Source organism: Schistocerca americana, chromosome 5 (genome assembly GCF_021461395.2).
Source record: "Schistocerca americana isolate TAMUIC-IGC-003095 chromosome 5, iqSchAmer2.1, whole genome shotgun sequence".
NCBI lineage: Eukaryota > Metazoa > Arthropoda > Insecta > Orthoptera > Acrididae > Schistocerca > Schistocerca americana.
Window position 1 is genome coordinate 731,491,313 of NC_060123.1, and position 13,154 is coordinate 731,504,466.

The following is a 13,154-nucleotide window of genomic DNA, read 5'->3' on the forward strand; positions in this document are numbered from 1 at the left end:
CACAGAAATGGCATCGGAATTAAATACAAAAGGCACAATGCCGCCTTAAGTACAAGAATAGAGACTCTTCTTACAGTCGGTGCTTTGGGCATTCCCTGTGAGACCAGTATTAGTTTCCGATACACGACTGCAGGTTGAATGTATTCCTTGGATCTTCACATTGACAATGAAACACAGAAAACGCATCGGAATTAAATACAAAACGCACAATGCCGCCATAAGTACAGGAATAGAGACTCTTCCTACAGTCGGTGCTCTGAGCAATCCCTGTGAGACCAGTATTAGTTTCTGCTACACCTCTGCAGGTTCAGATTATTCTTTGGACCTTCACATTGACGATGAAACACAGAAATGGCATCGTCATTAAATACGAAAGGCACAATGCCGCCTTAAGTACAAGAATAGAGATTCTTCTAACATTCGGTGCTTTGAGCATTCCCTGTGAGACCAGTATTAGTTTCCGCTACACCTCAGCAGGTTAAGTTTATTCCTTGGACCTTCACATTGACGATGAAACACAGAAATGGCATCGGAATTAAATACAAAAGGCACAATGCCGCCTTAAGTACAAGAATAGAGACTCTTCTTACAGTCGGTGCTTTGAGCATTCCCTGTGAGACCAGTATTAGTTTCCGATACACCACTGCAGGTTGAATGTATTCCTTGGAACTTCACATTGACGATGAAACACAGAAATGGCATCGGAATTAAATACAAAAGGCACAATGCCGCCTTAAGTACAAGAATAGAGCCTCTTCTTACAGTCGGTGCTTTGAGCATTCCCTGTGAGACCAGTATTAGTTTCCGCTACACCTCTGCAGGTTCAGTTTATTCCTTGGACCTTCACATTGACGATGAAACACAGAAATGGCATCGGAATTAAATACAAAAGGCACAATGCCGCCTTAAGTACAAGAATAGAGACTCTTCTTACAGTCGGTGCTTTGAGCATTCCCTGTGAGACCAGTATTAGTTTCCGATACACCACTGCAGATTCAATGTATTCGTTGGACCTTCGCATTGATGATGAAACACAGATATCGCATCGGAATTAAATACAAAAGGCACAATGCCGCCTTAAGTACAAGAATAGAGACTCTTCCTACAGTCGATGCTTTGAGCATTCCCTGTGAGACCAGTATTAGTTACCGATACACCACTGCAGGTTCAATGTATTCCTTGGACCTTCACATTGACGATGAAACACAGATATCGCATCGGAATTAAATACAAAAGGCACAATGCCGCCTTAAGTACAAGTATAGAGACTTTTCTTACAGTCGGTGCTTTGAGCATTCCCTGTGAGACCAGTATTAGTTTCCGCTACATCTCTGCAGGTTCAGTTTATTCCTTGGACCTTCACATTGACGATGAAACACAGAAATCGCATCGGAATTAAATACAAAAGACACAATGCCGCCTTAAGTACAAGAATAGAGACTCTTCTTACAGTCGGTGCTTCGAGCATTCCCTGTGAGACCAGTATTAGTTTCCGATACACCACTGCAGGTTCAATGTATTCCTTGGAACTTCACATTGACGATGAAACACAGAAATGGCATCGGAATTAAATACAAAAGGCACAATGCCGCCTTAAGTACAAGAATAGAGACTCTTCTTACAGTCGGTGCTTTGAGCATTCCCTGTGAGACCAGTATTAGTTTCCGCTACACCTCTGCAGGTTCAGTTTATTTCCTGGACCTTCACATTGACGATGAAACACAGAAATGGCATCGGAATTAAATACAAAAGGCACAATGCCGCCTTAAGTACAAGAATAGAGACTCTTCTTACAGTCGGTGCTTCGAGCATTCCCTGTGAGACCAGTATTAGTTTCCGATACACCACTGCAGGTTCAATGTATTCCTTGGAACTTCACGTTGACGATGAAACACAGAAATGGCATCGGAATTAAATACAAAAGGCACAATGCCGCCTTAAGTACAAGTATAGAGACTTTTCCTACAGTCGGTGCTTTGAGCATTCCCTGTGAGACCAGTATTACTTTCCGCTACATCTCTGCAGGTTCAGTTTATTCCTTGGACCTTCACATTGACGATGAAACACAGAAATCGCATCGGAATTAAATACAAAAGACACAATGCCGCCTTAAGTACAAGAATAGAGACTCTTCTTACAGTCGGTGCTTCGAACATTCCCTGTGAGACCAGTATTAGTTTCCGATACACCACTGCAGGTTCAATGTATTCCTTGGAACTTCACATTGACGATGAAACACAGAAATGGCATCGGAATCAAATACAAAAATCACAATGATGCCTTAAGTACAAGAATAGAGACTCTTCTTACAGTCGGTGCTTTGAGCATTCCCTGTGAGACCAGTATTAGTTTCCGATACACCTCTGCAGGTTCAGTTTATTCCTTGGACCTTCACATTGACGATGAAACACAGAAATGGCATTGGAATTAAATACAAAAGGCACAATGCCGCCTTAAGTACAAGAATAGAGACTCTTCTTACAGTCGGTGCTTTGCGCATTCCCTGTGAGACCAGTATTAGTTTCCTATACACCACTGCAGGTTCAATGTATTCCTTGGACCTTCACATTGACGATGAAACAAAGAAATCGCATCGGAATTAAATACAAAACGCACAATGCCGCCTTAAGTACAAGAATAGAGACTCTTCTTACAGTCGGTGCTTTGAGCATTCCCTGTGAGACCAGTATTAGTTTCCGCTACACCTCGTCAGGTTCAATGTATTCCTTGGACCTTCACATTGACGATGATGCACAGAAATCGCATCGGAATTAAATACAAAAGGCACAATGCCGCCTTAAGTACAAGAATAGAGACTCTTCTTACAGTCGGTGCTTTGAGCATTCCCTGTGAGACGAGTATTAGTTTCCGATACACCACTGCAGGTTCAATGTATTCCTTGGAACTTCACATTGACGATGAAACACAGAAATCGCATCGGAATCAAATACAAAAGCCACAATGCCGCTTTAAGTACAAGAATAGAGACTCTTCTTACAGTCTGTGCTTTGAGCATTCCCTGTGAGACCAGTATTAGCTTCCGATACACCTCTGCAGGTTCAGTTTATTCCTTGGAACTTCACATTGACGATGAAACACAGAAATGGCATCGGAATTAAATACAAAAGGCACAATGCCGCCTTAAGTAAAAGAATAGAGACTCTTCTTACAGTCGGTGCTTTGAGCATTCCCTGTGAGACCAGTATTAGTTTCCGATACACCACTGCAGGTTCAATGTATTCCTTGGAACTTCACATTGACGATGAAACACAGAAATCGCATCGGAATTACATACAAAAGGCACAATGCCGCCTCAAGTACAAGAATAGAGACTCTTCTTACAGTCGGTGCTTTGAGCATTCCCTGTGAGACCAGTATTAGTTTCCGCTACACCTCTGCAGGTTCAGTTTATTCCTTGGACCTTCACATTGTCGATGAAACACAGAAATCGCATCGGAATTAAATACAAAAGGCACAATGCCGCCTTAAGTACTAGAATAGAGACTCTTCTTACAGTCGGTGCTTTGAGCATTCCCTGTGAGACCAGTATTAGTTTCCGATACACCACTGCAGGTTCAATGTATTCCTTGGAACTTCACATTGACGATGAAACACCGAAATGGCATCGGAATTAAATACAAAAGGCACAATGCCGCCTTAAGTACAAGAATAGAGACTCTTCTTACAGTCGGTGCTTTGAGCATTCCCTGTGAGACCAGTATTAGTTTCCGCTACACCTCTGCAGGTTCAGTTTATTCCTTGGACCTTCACATTGTCGATGAAACACAGAAATCGCATCGGAATTAAATACAAAAGGCACAATGCCGCCTTAAGTACAAGAATTAAGACTCTTCTTACAGTCGGTGCTTTGTGCATTCCCTGTGAGACCAGTATTAGTTTTCGATACACCACTGCAGGTTCAACGTATTCCTTGGAACATCACATTGACGATGAAACACAGAAATAGCATCGGAATTATATACAAAAGGCACAATGCCGCCTTAAGTACAAGAATAGAGACTCTTCTTACAGTCGGTGCTTTGAGCAATCCCTGTGAGACCAGTATTAGTTTCCGCTACACCTCTGCAGGTTCAGTTTATTCCTTGGACCTTCACATTGACGATGAAACACAGAAATGGCATCAGAATTAAATACAAAAGGCACAATGCCGCCTTAAGTACAAGAATAGACACTCATCTTACAGTCGGTGCTTTGAGCATTCCCTGTGAGACCAGTATTAGTTTCCGCTACACCTCTGCAGCTTCAGTTTATTCCTTGGACCTTCACATTGACGATGAAAAACAGATATGGCATCGGAATTAAATACAAAAGGCACAATGCCGCCTTTAGTACTAGAATAGAGACTCTTCTTACAGTCGGTGCTTTGAGCATTCCCTGTGAGACCAGTATTAGTTTCCGATACACCACTGCAGGTTCAATGTATTCCTTGGAACTTCACATTGACGATGAAACACAGAAATCGCATCGGAATTAAATACAAAAGGCACAATGCCGCCTTATGTACAAGAATAGAGACTCTTCTTACAGTCGGTGCTTTGAGCATTCCCTGTGAGACCAGTATTAGTTTCCGCTACACCTCGTCAGGTTCAATGTATTCCTTGGACCTTCACATTGACGATGATACACAGAAATCGCATCGGAATTAAATACAAAAGGCACAATGCCGCCTTAAGTACAAGAATAGAGACTCTTCTTACAGTCGGTGCTTTGAGCATTCCCTGTGAGACGAGTATTAGTTTCCGATACACCACTGCAGGTTCAATGTATTCCTTGGAACTTCACATTGACGATGAAACACAGAAATCGCATCGGAATCAAATACAAAAGCCACATTGCCGCTTTAAGTACAGGAATAGAGACTCTTCTTACAGTCGGTGCTTTGAGCATTCCCTGTGAGACCAGTATTAGCTTCCGATACACCTCTGCAGGTTCAGTTTATTCCTTGGAACTTCACATTGACGATGAAACACAGAAATGGCATCGGAATTAAATACAAAAGGCACAATGCCGCCTTAAGTACAAGAATAGAGACTCTTCTTACAGTCGGTGCTTTGAGCATTCCCTGTGAGACCAGTATTAGTTTCCGATACACCACTGCAGGTTCAATGTATTCCTTGGAACTTCACATTGACGATGAAACACAGAAATCGCATCGGAATTACATACAAAAGGCACAATGCCGCCTTAAGTACAAGAATAGAGACTCTTCTTACAGTCGGTGCTTTAAGCATTCCCTGTGAGACCAGTATTAGTTTCCGCTACACCTCTGCAGGTTCAGTTTATTCCTTGGACCTTCACATTGTCGATGAAACACAGAAATCGCATCGGAATTAAATACAAAAGACACAATGCCGCCTTAAGTACAAGAATAGAGACTCTTCTTACAGTCGGTGCTTCGAGCATTCCCTGTGAGACCAGTATTAGTTTCCGATACACCACTGCAGGTTCAATGTATTCCTTGGAACTTCACATTGACGATGAAACACAGAAATGGCATCGGAATCAAATACAAAAGGCACAATGATGCCTTAAGTACAAGAATAGAGACTCTTCTTACAGTCGGTGCTTTGAGCATTCCCTGTGAGACCAGTATTAGTTTCCGATACACCTCTGCAGGTTCAGTTTATTCCTTGGACCTTCACATTGACGATGAAACACAGAAATGGCATCGGAATTAAATACAAAAGGCACAATGCCGCCTTAAGTACAAGAATAGAGACTCTTCTTACAGTCGGTGCTTTGGGCATTCCCTGTGAGACCAGTATTAGTTTCCGATACACGACTGCAGGTTGAATGTATTCCTTGGATCTTCACATTGACAATGAAACACAGAAAACGCATCGGAATTAAATACAAAACGCACAATGCCGCCATAAGTACAGGAATAGAGACTCTTCCTACAGTCGGTGCTTTGAGCAATCCCTGTGAGACCAGTATTAGTTTCTGCTACACCTCTGCAGGTTCAGATTATTCTTTGGACCTTCACATTGACGATGAAACACAGAAATGGCATCGTCATTAAATACGAAAGGCACAATGCCGCCTTAAGTACAAGAATAGAGATTCTTCTAACATTCGGTGCTTTGAGCATTCCCTGTGAGACCAGTATTAGTTTCCGCTACACCTCAGCAGGTTAAGTTTATTCCTTGGACCTTCACATTGACGATGAAACACAGAAATGGCATCGGAATTAAATACAAAAGGCACAATGCCGCCTTAAGTACAAGAATAGAGACTCTTCTTACAGTCGGTGCTTTGAGCATTCCCTGTGAGACCAGTATTAGTTTCCGATACACCACTGCAGGTTGAATGTATTCCTTGGAACTTCACATTGACGATGAAACACAGAAATGGCATCGGAATTAAATACAAAAGGCACAATGCCGCCTTAAGTACAAGAATAGAGCCTCTTCTTACAGTCGGTGCTTTGAGCATTCCCTGTGAGACCAGTATTAGTTTCCGCTACACCTCTGCAGGTTCAGTTTATTCCTTGGACCTTCACATTGACGATGAAACACAGAAATGGCATCGGAATTAAATACAAAAGGCACAATGCCGCCTTAAGTACAAGAATAGAGACTCTTCTTACAGTCGGTGCTTTGAGCATTCCCTGTGAGACCAGTATTAGTTTCCGATACACCACTGCAGATTCAATGTATTCGTTGGACCTTCGCATTGATGATGAAACACAGATATCGCATCGGAATTAAATACAAAAGGCACAATGCCGCCTTAAGTACAAGAATAGAGACTCTTCCTACAGTCGATGCTTTGAGCATTCCCTGTGAGACCAGTATTAGTTTCCGATACACCACTGCAGGTTCAATGTATTCCTTGGACCTTCACATTGACGATGAAACACAGATATCGCATCGGAATTAAATACAAAAGGCACAATGCCGCCTTAAGTACAAGTATAGAGACTTTTCTTACAGTCGGTGCTTTGAGCATTCCCTGTGAGACCAGTATTAGTTTCCGCTACATCTCTGCAGGTTCAGTTTATTCCTTGGACCTTCACATTGACGATGAAACACAGAAATCGCATCGGAATTAAATACAAAAGACACAATGCCGCCTTAAGTACAAGAATAGAGACTCTTCTTACAGTCGGTGCTTCGAGCATTCCCTGTGAGACCAGTATTAGTTTCCGATACACCACTGCAGACTCAATGTATTCCTTGGAACTTCACATTGACGATGAAACACAGAAATGGCATCGGAATTAAATACAAAAGGCACAATGCCGCCTTAAGTACAAGAATAGAGTCTCTTCTTACAGTCGGTGCTTTGAGCATTCCCTGTGAGACCAGTATTAGTTTCCGCTACACCTCTGCAGGTTCAGTTTATTTCCTGGACCTTCACATTGACGATGAAACACAGAAATGGCATCGGAATTAAATACAAAAGGCACAATGCCGCCTTAAGTACAAGAATAGAGACTCTTCTTACAGTCGGTGCTTCGAGCATTCCCTGTGAGACCAGTATTAGTTTCCGATACACCACTGCAGGTTCAATGTATTCCTTGGAACTTCACGTTGACGATGAAACACAGAAATGGCATCGGAATTAAATACAAAAGGCACAATGCCGCCTTAAGTACAAGTATAGAGACTTTTCTTACAGTCGGTGCTTTGAGCATTCCCTGTGAGACCAGTATTACTTTCCGCTACATCTCTGCAGGTTCAGTTTATTCCTTGGACCTTCACATTGACGATGAAACACAGAAATCGCATCGGAATTAAATACAAAAGACACAATGCCGCCTTAAGTACAAGAATAGAGACTCTTCTTACAGTCGGTGCTTCGAACATTCCCTGTGAGACCAGTATTAGTTTCCGATACACCACTGCAGGTTCAATGTATTCCTTGGAACTTCACATTGACGATGAAACACAGAAATGGCATCGGAATCAAATACAAAAATCACAATGATGCCTTAAGTACAAGAATAGAGACTCTTCTTACAGTCGGTGCTTTGAGCATTCGCTGTGAGACCAGTATTAGTTTCCGATACACCTCTGCAGGTTCAGTTTATTCCTTGGACCTTCACATTGACGATGAAACACAGAAATGGCATTGGAATTAAATACAAAAGGCACAATGCCGCCTTAAGTACAAGAATAGAGACTCTTCTTACAGTCGGTGCTTTGAGCATTCCCTGTGAGACGAGTATTAGTTTCCGATACACCACTGCAGGTTCAATGTATTCCTTGGAACTTCACATTGACGATGAAACACAGAAATCGCATCGGAATCAAATACAAAAGGCACAATGCCGCCTTAAGTACAAGAATAGAGACTCTTCTTACAGTCGGTGCTTTGAGCATTCCCTGTGAGACGAGTATTAGTTTCCGATACACCACTGCAGGTTCAATGTATTCCTTGGAACTTCACATTGACGATGAAACACAGAAATCGCATCGGAATCAAATACAAAAGCCACAATGCCGCTTTAAGTACAAGAATAGAGACTCTTCTTACAGTCTGTGCTTTGAGCATTCCCTGTGAGACCAGTATTAGCTTCCGATACACCTCTGCAGGTTCAGTTTATTCCTTGGAACTTCACATTGACGATGAAACACAGAAATGGCATCGGAATTAAATACAAAAGGCACAATGCCGCCTTAAGTACAAGAATAGAGACTCTTCTTACAGTCGGTGCTTTGAGCATTCCCTGTGAGACCAGTATTAGTTTCCGATACACCACTGCAGGTTCAATGTATTCCTTGGAACTTCACATTGACGATGAAACACAGAAATCGCATCGGAATTACATACAAAAGGCACAATGCCGCCTCAAGTACAAGAATAGAGACTCTTCTTACAGTCGGTGCTTTGAGCATTCCCTGTGAGACCAGTATTAGTTTCCGCTACACCTCTGCAGGTTCAGTTTATTCCTTGGACCTTCACATTGTCGATGAAACACAGAAATCGCATCGGAATTAAATACAAAAGGCACAATGCCGCCTTAAGTACTAGAATAGAGACTCTTCTTACAGTCGGTGCTTTGAGCATTCCCTGTGAGACCAGTATTAGTTTCCGATACACCACTGCAGGTTCAATGTATTCCTTGGAACTTCACATTGACGATGAAACACCGAAATGGCATCGGAATTAAATACAAAAGGCACAATGCCGCCTTAAGTACAAGAATAGAGACTCTTCTTACAGTCGGTGCTTTGAGCATTCCCTGTGAGACCAGTATTAGTTTCCGCTACACCTCTGCAGGTTCAGTTTATTCCTTGGACCTTACATTGTCGATGAAACACAGAAATCGCATCGGAATTAAATACAAAAGGCACAATGCCGCCTTAAGTACAAGAATTAAGACTCTTCTTACAGTCGGTGCTTTGAGCATTCCCTGTGAGACCAGTATTAGTTTTCGATACACCACTGCAGGTTCAACGTATTCCTTGGAACATCACATTGACGATGAAACACAGAAATAGCATCGGAATTATATACAAAAGGCACAATGCCGCCTTAAGTACAAGAATAGAGACTCTTCTTACAGTCGGTGCTTTGAGCAATCCCTGTGAGACCAGTATTAGTTTCCGCTACACCTCTGCAGGTTCAGTTTATTCCTTGGACCTTCACATTGACGATGAAACACAGAAATGGCATCAGAATTAAATACAAAAGGCACAATGCCGCCTTAAGTACTAGAATAGAGACTCTTCTTACAGTCGGTGCTTTGAGCATTCCCTGTGAGACCAGTATTAGTTTCCGATACACCACTGCAGGTTCAATGTATTCCTTGGAACTTCACATTGACGATGAAACACCGAAATGGCATCGGAATTAAATACAAAAGGCACAATGCCGCCTTAAGTACAAGAATAGAGACTCTTCTTACAGTCGGTGCTTTGAGCATTCCCTGTGAGACCAGTATTAGTTTCCGCTACACCTCTGCAGGTTCAGTTTATTCCTTGGACCTTACATTGTCGATGAAACACAGAAATCGCATCGGAATTAAATACAAAAGGCACAATGCCGCCTTAAGTACAAGAATTAAGACTCTTCTTACAGTCGGTGCTTTGAGCATTCCCTGTGAGACCAGTATTAGTTTCCGCTACACCTCTGCAGCTTCAGTTTATTCCTTGGACCTTCACATTGACGATGAAAGACAGATATGGCATCGGAATTAAATACAAAAGGCACAATGCCGCCTTTAGTACTAGAATAGAGACACTTCTTACAGTCGGTGCTTTGAGCATTCCCTGTGAGACCAGTATTAGTTTCCGATACACCACTGCAGGTTCAATGTATTCCTTGGAACTTCACATTGACGATGAAACACAGAAATCGCATCGGAATTAAATACAAAAGGCACAATGCCGCCTTATGTACAAGAATAGAGACTCTTCTTACAGTCGGTGCTTTGAGCATTCCCTGTGAGACCAGTATTAGTTTCCGCTACACCTCGTCAGGTTCAATGTATTCCTTGGACCTTCACATTGACGATGATACACAGAAATCGCATCGGAATTAAATACAAAAGGCACAATGCCGCCTTAAGTACAAGAATAGAGACTCTTCTTACAGTCGGTGCTTTGAGCATTCCCTGTGAGACGAGTATTAGTTTCCGATACACCACTGCAGGTTCAATGTATTCCTTGGAACTTCACATTGACGATGAAACACAGAAATCGCATCGGAATCAAATACAAAAGCCACATTGCCGCTTTAAGTACAGGAATAGAGACTCTTCTTACAGTCGGTGCTTTGAGCATTCCCTGTGAGACCAGTATTAGCTTCCGATACACCTCTGCAGGTTCAGTTTATTCCTTGGAACTTCACATTGACGATGAAACACAGAAATGGCATCGGAATTAAATACAAAAGGCACAATGCCGCCTTAAGTACAAGAATAGAGACTCTTCTTACAGTCGGTGCTTTGAGCATTCCCTGTGAGACCAGTATTAGTTTCCGATACACCACTGCAGGTTCAATGTATTCCTTGGAACTTCACATTGACGATGAAACACAGAAATCGCATCGGAATTACATACAAAAGGCACAATGCCGCCTTAAGTACAAGAATAGAGACTCTTCTTACAGTCGGTGCTTTGAGCATTCCCTGTGAGACCAGTATTAGTTTCCGCTACACCTCTGCAGGTTCAGTTTATTCCTTGGACCTTCACATTGACGATGAAACACAGAAATGGCATCAGAATTAAATACAAAAGGCACAATGCCGCCTTAAGTACAAGAATAGAGACTCATCTTACAGTCGGTGCTTTGAGCATTCCCTGTGAGACCAGTATTAGTTTCCGCTACACCTCTGCAGCTTCAGTTTATTCCTTGGACCTTCACATTGACGATGAAACACAGATATGGCATCGGAATTAAATACAAAAGGCACAATGCCGCCTTTAGTACTAGAATAGAGACTCTTCTTACAGTCGGTGCTTTGAGCATTCCCTGTGAGACCAGTATTAGTTTCCGATACACCACTGCAGGTTCAATGTATTCCTTGGAACTTCACATTGACGATGAAACACATTAATCGCATCGGAATTAAATACAAAAGGCACAATGCCGCCTTAAGTACAAGAATAGAGACTCTTCTTACAGTCGGTGCTTTGAGCATTCCCTGTGAAACCAGTATTAGTTTCCGCTACACCTCTGCAAGTTCAGTTTATTCCTTGGACCTTCACATTGACGATGAAACACAGAAATGGCATCGGAATTAAATACAAAATGCACAATGCGCTTTAAGTACAAGAATAGAGACTCTTCTTACAGTCGGTGCTTTGAGCATTCCCTGTGAGACCAGTATTAGTTTCCGCTACACCTCTGCAGGTTCAGTTTATTCCTAGGACCTTCACATTGACGATGAAACACAGAAATGGCATCGGAATTAAATACAAAAGGCACAATGCCGCCTTAAGTACAAGAAAAGAGACTCTTCTTACAGTCGGTGCTTTGAAATTCTCTGTGAGACCAGTATTAGTTTCCGCTACACCTCTGCAGGTTCAGTTTATTCCTTGGACCTTCACATTGACGATGAAACACAGAAATGGCATCGGAATTAAATACAAAAGGCACAAAGCCGCCTAAAGTACAAGAATAGAGACTCTTCTTACAGTCGGTGCTTTGAGCATTCCCTGTGAGACCAGTATTAGTTTCCGATACACCACTGCAGGTTGAATGTATTCCTTGGAACTTCACATTGACGATGAAACACAGAAATCGCATCGGAATTAAATACAAAAGGCACAATGCCGCCTTAAGTACAAGAATAGAGACTCTTCTTACAGTCGGTACTTTGATCATTCCCTGTGAGACCAGTATTAGTTTCCGCTACACCTCTGCAGGTTCAGTTTATTCCTTAGACCTTCACATTGACGATGAAACACAGAAATGGCATCGGAATTAAATACAAAAGGCACAATGCCGCTTTAAGTACAAGAATAGAGACTCTTCCTTCAGTCGGTGTTTTGAGCATTATCTGTGAGACCAGTATTAGTTTCCGATTCACCACTGCAGATTCAATGTATTCCTTGGACCTTCGCATTGATGATGAAACACAGAAATCGCATCGGAATTAAATACAAAAGGCACAATACCGCCTTAAGTACAAGAATAGAGACTCTTCTTACAGTCGGTGCTTTGAGCATTCCCTGTGAGACCAGTATTAGTTTCCGCTACACCTCTGCAGGTTCAGATTATTCTTTGGACCTTCACATTGACGATGAAACACAGAAATGGCATCGTCATTAAATACAAAAGGCACAATGCCGCCTTAAGTACAAGAATAGAGATTCTTCTTACATTCGGTGCTTTGAGCATTCCCTGTGAGACCAGTATTAGTTTCCGCTACACCTCAGCAGGTTAAGTTTATTACTTGGACCTTCACATTGACGATGAAACACAGAAATGGCATCGGAATTAAATACAAAAGGCACAATGCCGTCTTAAGTACAAGAATAGAGACTCTTCTTACAGTCGGTGCTTTGAGCATTCCCTGTGAGACCAGTATTAGTTTCCGATACACCACTGCAGGTTGAATGTATTCCTTGGAACTTCACATTGACGATGAAACACAGAAGTCGCATCGGAATTAAATACAAAAGGCACAATGCCGCCTTAAGTACAAGAATAGAGACTCTTCTTACAGTCGGTGCTTT